The sequence below is a fragment of the Equus caballus genome, chromosome 16, assembly GCF_041296265.1.
Source record: "Equus caballus isolate H_3958 breed thoroughbred chromosome 16, TB-T2T, whole genome shotgun sequence".
NCBI lineage: Eukaryota > Metazoa > Chordata > Mammalia > Perissodactyla > Equidae > Equus > Equus caballus.
The window spans coordinates 41,983,544-41,991,568 of record NC_091699.1 but is presented as its reverse complement, the minus strand read 5'-3'; positions in this window follow the sequence as shown (position 1 = coordinate 41,991,568).

The following is an 8,025-nucleotide window of genomic DNA, read 5'->3' as shown; positions in this document are numbered from 1 at the left end:
CCAGTTTTCTCACACACTTTTAGTACAGGTCGTACCTACCTACAGAGTATTTCCTACTCGTAGGCCTCTGCTCTAGTCAGTTCTTTGCTGGAATGCCCTTTTTCTAATATACTCTTCAAAGCCTAGTTTAAACATAATAGTAATGACGATGCAACAACAATCAATATTTACATAGTCCATATTATTTGGTAGGCACTGCATCATCAGACGAATCCTCACTACAGCTGTGAAAGATAATGATCATTATGATGGTCCATTCATTCATTCAGTAAATATTTATTGTGCCCATAACGTGTGCCAGGCACTACTCTAGGCACTGAAAAACAAAATAGATAAGTCCCTTCCTTCAACAGGCTTACATTTCAGTTTTAAGAGACAAACAATTAGTAAGTGAATATACAATATGTCAGTGATAAGTGCTGTGAAGCAAAAGGAAGCAGAGTATGAGGATACTGATAAAGGTAATGGTTTGAGCAAATGCTTGAATGAAGAGAACTGTTACCCTTAAGGACAGCTGGAGGCAGAGAAAAATGCAAATGCAAAAAGTATGCTTAACCTGTTTCGGCAAGGGGAGATGGACTGAAGAAGCGGGTGATTGGAGTTGAGGTCAGAGAAGTGGGAGAGATGGGGCAGAATCATATAGGAGGGCTTTATAGATTAATCTAAGAACTTTGCCTTTTCCTCTAAGTTAGGTGTAAAGCCATAGTCCTTTTTAAAAGAGCTAGGGGCTATTGTCTTGAAAATGGATCACAGGGGAACAAAGGCAGATTTAGGGAGACCTGTTAGGAGGCTACTGTAAAGATCCAGGTGAGACATCATGGAGGCTTGGCCCAGGGTAGAAGCAGTAGGTTGAAGTGGTCAGATTCTGGATCTATTCAGAAGTTTCAGGAAGCAGAATATGAGTGGGAGTGAGAGAATGAGAGGAGATAAAGACAACTAAGTGTTTTGGCCTCCACAACTGGCAAGATAGAGTTGCTATTTGTTGCTATCTTATAGATAAAGAATTTCAGCTTTAAGGAGATTAAGTAACCCCTCCAAAGTCAACTGTCTAGTTGTCTGTTATAGATTTATCTGGAAACATTGAGTGGTAGGTCCCCTTTTCCCTATCTCCTCAAGAAAATAGCCTTTGCCAATGTAAAAACAACACTAAGGCTGGGGAGGGGTTGTGGGATTTTAGGATTTCCAAGTGTTTGCCTCTCTTAAAGCATCCAGAAAAGGACAGGACTCAGGTTGGGATGGCTGCAGGATGCCTGGGAGACAGGTCAGTAGGCATTGAGACCCTGGAAGTAGCTGTAAGAGTGCTACCAAGCATGGAGAAGACCTCTGGAGAGGGCTATCTCTGGCCAGACAAAGGAAGATTAACAGCGTAACCCCAATCCAGTTTCCCAGGACCACTCAAACCCTAAAGGTCCTGTATAGTTCACTGCAATGGGGAAAAGAATCCCAGAAATAACTCTTGTCCACCTTGATGAGTCAGGGCTCTGAGCCATGTTTTATTTGAATGAATGAATAGATATATAAATAAATAAAATAAAGAAATATGATGGGGATGTTAACCATGGCATTGCTAATTAAAGGAAAACCTTGGGAACAACCTCAATGTTCAACAATGTGGGAATGGTTGATTAAATTATGGTATTTATATAAAGTGTGATGCTATGCATCTGTTGAGAAAGCTGGAACAGATCTATATTTATAGATGTGGAAAGGTGTCCATAATGTGTTAAAAATGAAAGGAATCAGTTTACAGAACAGTATGTACAGTATGATTCTGTGTAAGTCCAATCATGTGCATACATATGCATACACAAATATATGTATTAAGAGACAGTTGGAAGCAAGTTCACAAAATGTTAACAACCCTTATCTGTGGCTAGTGAGGTTTATGTAATTTAATTTATTTCCTGCTTTTCTGGATTAACTGAATTTTTAAAAATGAGCATGTCTCATTTACGTAATAGAAAGAACATTTTCATCTTAGAAATCTATTACCTAGGATTTCACAATTTTACCTTTAATTATAGCCGTAAAAGTGTTTTATCTAAAGCTAAATTTAAAACATTTTGTACCTTAGAAAATTTTTATTAAGCCTCCATTTTCATCAATTAAATGTTGAGAAAGTTAAGCACATTAAGTGGTGTCTCTTTATGCTAACCACTAAGCACTCTGATAAAAACACTCAGCTCCATTTACTCATTTTTAACATTATTTTCCTTGGGCTTTTTTGCTAATGAAAATTAAGTGGTTATTTTTTAAAAACCACAATTATTTCCACAAATGAGATGACATGAATTCTACTGATATTAATTTTTACTGAGGCAGAAATAGTTTTGAAATAAGCAAAGGAAAAACGACTGTTCAAACTCTGGGATCTTAGCACATATATAGCAAAGATTCTTCTTCCCAACCCAATTACAAAACTATGTGACCTGCAAGTTACTTTTTCTTTAATCCTTGAAATGCTAATGCTACGGCCACTGCATTTATCATGTATGTGATATTTTTAAATACATAGTTCTTGGATAAGCAGATGAGGTCAAATCAAGTGAACTGGTTGAATTCCAATCTTGGAGCGTTGGGTGCTAGGTCATACTTAGGTGTGTTAAAGAGACGAAAATCACTGTATTCGGTGAAAAACAATTTCAAAGATTCAGAGAGCTATTGACAGTGAAATCAAGAATGGTACCATGCCTGTAAAATACTCAATAAAAGAAATCAGGAACTCTGCCACACCTGTTATATATCCAGTAAAGGGAGAGGCTTTATTTTCTTCTGTTTACGAAAAACAGGAAGAGGAAAAAGAAAAAAAAAAAAAGAGGAAGTAGAAGATCACAAAACTGATACCACTTTGCTACAAAATAGTTGAAGCAAAATTTAATTCAACAAATTTTAAATCAGTGATATAGAAATAGGGCATAGATCATAAGATATTAGAGGTGATGAAAAAAGTAGATCTAAAAAGGAAACTTTTGGGGAAGGGAATAATAATTTTTTAGATTCTTCCCTTTCCTTCAATCTCTATATCTAGTCACCAGATTCTGCTGATGGTTGAATCCCCAGCAAAACCAGAAGATATTAAAAAATGGTCTTCAAGTTACTCTTCTACCTGTACCTACTGCTAATTCTGTTCCTCCAATCCTATTCCAGCTTCTTACTGTGAATCTTATTTCTAAATGGCTTTGCTATCAGTGAAAGATAAGGCTAAAACTCTAAATTTTATTTAGGTTTTATTCCACCCATGAAATTATATCATTTTAGTAAGGGGTGTTTGCATGAAAAAGCCTTCGAAACTGAAGTGTCCGTCTTCAACCTGACCTCATGCCCTCTTGAGTTCCACGCCAGGCCACTGTTTCTAATTGCTCACTGTTCATATTTACCTGGATGTTCCACAGACCACTCAAATTCTCCCCTTCAAAACTTGCTTCTCCTTCTGGATCCCACATCTTCCCTTTCCCTCCTCCCTCACATTCTAAAAATTATACCTCCTAAAAGCCCTCTGAATCCATTCCCCCTTCTCTGTTCACACTGCTAAGGCCTTAGTGCAGGCACTAATCATTTCTCATCTGGACTTGCAGTAGCTTCTAAATGGTTTTTCTGCCTCCAATCCATCTCCCATTTGGCCATCGTTCTAAAATGTACAATTGATCATGTCAGTCGCCTGCTTAAAAATTCTTCAGTGGCTCCTCATTTTCTTCAGGATAAAAAAAAACACAAATGCTGAGGCTGGCCCAGTGGTGCAGCTGTTAAGTGCGCACATTCTGCTTCAGTGGCCCAGGGTTTGCCAGTTCAGATCCCAGGTGTGGACATGGCACTGCTTGGCAAGGCATGCTGTGGTAGGTGTCCCACATACAAAGTAGAGGAAGATGGGCACGGATGTTAGCTCAGGACCAGTCTTCCTCAACAAAAAGAGGAGGATTGGCAGCAGATGTTAGCTCAGGGCTAATCTTCCTCACAAAAAAAAAAAACAAACAAATGCATGAGCATGGCATATAAGGTACTTCGTGAGTTGGTTTCTGTCTACCCTTCTAATCTCTTTCTACCTCATTCTATAAATACACTGCACCCCAGTCATGCTCAACTAATTGCTGTTTTTCAAACAAGCCATGCCCTGTTACTTCTGGCCCAGTGGCCAAGCTATTCCTTCAGCCAGAAATGACTCCCCTGTCTCCACCTTATATCTACCTGCAAGCTCCTACTCATCTTTGAAGACTCAACGCATGTCCCCTTTTTTCCTGAAGACTTTTCTGGCCTATTAGTCAGAGTTTCATTTAGATATTTATTCTATAGAATTTATAGAATAGTGTTTTATTTATTGCCACATAACAAATAATCCAAAAACTTAGTAGTGGGGTGGGCCTCGCGGCTGAGTGGTTGGGTTCATGTGCTCTGCTTTGGCAGTCTGGGGTTTCACTAGTTCAGATCCTGGGTGTGGACATGGCACTGCTCACTGGGCCATGCTGAGGCAGCTACCACATAGCACAACCAGAGACACTCACAATTAGAACATACAACTATGTACTGGTGGGGGGCTTTGGGGAGAAGGAGGAAAAAAAAATTATCCGAAAACTTAGTAGCTTAAAACAATAATAAACATTTATTGTCTCACATGATTTCTATGGGTCAGGAATATGGGAGCCACTTGACTGGGAAGTTCTGGCTAGGGGTTTCTCATGAAGTTCATTTGAATGTCAGCTGGGGCTGCAGTCATCTGAAGGCTTGAATGGGGCTGGAAGATCCACTTCCAATGGCTTAGTTACATGGCTGGCAAGTCAGTGCTGGATGTTGGTGGAGGCCTCATTTCCTTCTCTTGTGGGCCTCTCCAGAGAGCTGCTTAAGAAACCTTCATGATGGGGCTGGCCCTGTGGCCAAGTGGTTAAGTTCACGCACTCTGCTTTGGTGGCCCAGGGTTTCGCTGGTTCGGATCCTGGGCATGAACGTGGCACTGCTCATCAGGCCATGTTGAGGTGGCATCCCACATGCCACAACTAGAAGGACCCACAACTAAAATATACAACTATGTACTGGGGGGATTTGGGGAGAAGCAAATCTCCCTGCTGTCTCTTACCCTTAGGAGGATGTAGCCCCACTGGGCACCACTGTTTTGCACAGATGACTGTCAACATTGCTTCTACCACTGACTCTGAGAAGCGCTGGATATTCCTCCGCGAAAGTGGAACAAACTCAAGAGCACAGCTGAGGCCAGGCTGTGGCTGTTAACAAGTCTTTTCAGAAGGCTTGGGAATACCAGAAAAGAAGTGTAACAGACACAGTAGAAGTGTAATAAACAAGGTAACTTACACTGGTATTAGCAGTGGCTACTCTAAGAGGTCCACAGTCTAAACTTAGCCTCAGAAAGGCACAAACCTAGGTCCTTTGGAAAGTCTAACACCACCAGAGGATGTTCTCTATTTTCCTGCGTCCTACAAAAGACAAGGTACAACACAATCTGTCATCAGTCCAATTCCTAAGGTCTGGGATTTTCAGTCTTTAAATAACACCACAGGTGGAACTCAACAATCCACACCATGGCACGCTGGTTCAGCACTCTGCATTTCTTGTTCACTGCCTCTCCTCCAGCAGTGGCTGAAGAAAATAAGCCTGTGCACTCTCCCAGCATTCCTTTCCATTCCACTTCCATGACCCTCACAAACAATTGCCTAAAGAATAGTCATCTCAACTCTGCAAAGATATCCAGTAATGCTTAAGCATAGGACAGCCTAAATCCACATTTAGGGAAAAGCATTTCCTTGTAGAATTCATAATCTACAGAAGCTGAAAACTACTAAGAGACATCTTATTAACAGCCCAAAGTATCTACATTTGCTTTACCTTAATTATTTCAGGGCTTCCTCAAGAACTAGATGTGGGTGATTGCTTTGAATTTACATTGCCCACGAGACCACTTTAAGGTGTTTCCCAGGACTAAGGAAGAGTTAGTATCAAAGTGAAATTGGATCTTCTGCTTTTAGATGGTAGTGTTTCCAGCTGCTTTACTCATCAAAGTTAAAAAACAAAATCCTGGCAAGCCTGGTTATATCACCTGCCATAATTACTTCTTGGAAAGCACGTCTCCACTTCATTAGAGAGGCTGGAGGTCAGACAGCAAAAATAGGATCTGAAAGAGATATTGAAGGAGTAAGTGGTGCCTGGAGATAGAAAATAATGTCAAGCAGATTGTCATGTGGAAACAGTAGGCTGCACTGAAATGACTCGAGATTTTGGAGTCAGGCAAATGTAGGTCCACATTACCGTGGATGCTTCCCCTATGGTGGGGTATCTCAGACTTAACTTCTCTGAGCCTTGGTTTCTTCACCCGTAAAATGATAGTAACAATCTCTACCTCATAGGGTTGAGGATTAAATGAGAAAATATATAAGCAAGCCCTGACAGGCAGGCAGGCTGTACTCCAGGTACAGCACTGGATGGTAGCAATAGAATGACAAACAGATAAAAATTAGTCACTGTCTTCACCGAGACTCCAGTTCAGAAGGGAAGACGGGCAGTGAACAAAGAGCTACTTAATTACGGTTGTGATTAATGCTATAAAGAAGACGACTAGGGTATCATAAAAGGAGACCTGACGTTTTATCACTTACTCAATAAATATTTATTGAGTATCTACCATGTGTACTGTGCTACTAGGCATATTGAGGGTACAATAAATGTGTGAACTTGAGCAAATAGCTTAACTTCTTTGAGCCTCAATATGTTCATCTCTAAAATGGAGATATTAGTATCTACCTCTTTAGTCTTTTATGAAGGATTCAATGAGATAATGTATATAAAGTGTTTAACATAGTGCTTGACATAAGGAGAAGATAATGTGGGTTAATAATATTATTATTGTTCATTAGGACTGGCTGCATAATTTGCAGGGCCCAGTGCAAAATGAAAATGCAGGGCCCCTTGTTGAAAAATTATTAAGAATTTCAATACAGCGGGGGCTGCCCCAGTGGCATAGTGGTTAAGTTTGTGCACTCCGCTTCTGCGGCCTGGGGTTTGCAGGTTCAGATCCTGGGTGCAGACCTAGCACTGCTCATGAAGCCACGCTGTGGAGGCATCCAACATAAAATAGAGGAAGACTGACACAGATGTTAGCTCAGCAACAATCTTCCTCAAGCAAAAACAGGAGGATTGGCAACAGATGTTAGCTCAGGACCAATCTTCCTCACAAAAAAAGAAGAAGAAGAATTTCAATACAGCAACAGCAGAGCACTAAACCAAGTCTGAGGCCCTGTGTGACTGCATAGTTAACAGATGCATCAAGACAGTCCTGTCATGAACTATGTCATATATACATATATTATGTATTTACGTAGTTTACCTATCCAAAAAAGTTGAATTTTGCCTGGTGGCAAGTTTCAGAACTCAATCTGTTGAATTTAGTTTATAAGGATAAAATATATACATATTCAGTATATCCATAGATGATTTGTGCTTTTGTTTTTCTCATTTTATTATGAAAAGTTTTGAAACAGCAGAATTATAAGAATTTTATAGTGAACACATGTATACACAGCACCTAGATTCTACAATTAACATTTTATTATATTTGCTTTATTATATATCTATCCACCTATCTATTCCTCAAACCATCCATTAATCTATCTTGCTTTTGATGCATTTCAAACTAAATTCCAAACATCAATACCACTAACTAAAGTTCAACTTGTTTAGCTTTTTTTCTTTTGATGTAAAATTGACATATAGAGGAACATACAGACCTTAAGAGTAAACTTGCTCAGTTTTGACAAATGCAAATACCTCTGTAACTCGAACATCTACAACATTGCCATCACCCTAAAAAGTTCCTTCTTATCCATTCCCAATCAATCTCCATCTTGACCTTCCCCAGAGACAACTATTATTCTGATTTGTTTTTCTGGTGCTCAGATTTTTCAAAAGGGCCTTTATAAGTACTTAGCTTCAGTGTTTTCTCTCATGGGTACATAGAAAATTCTACGGACTGTAAAATAGGATAAGTCTAGGATACTCTGATGCAATCACCAACTATTTTTTGAGTCA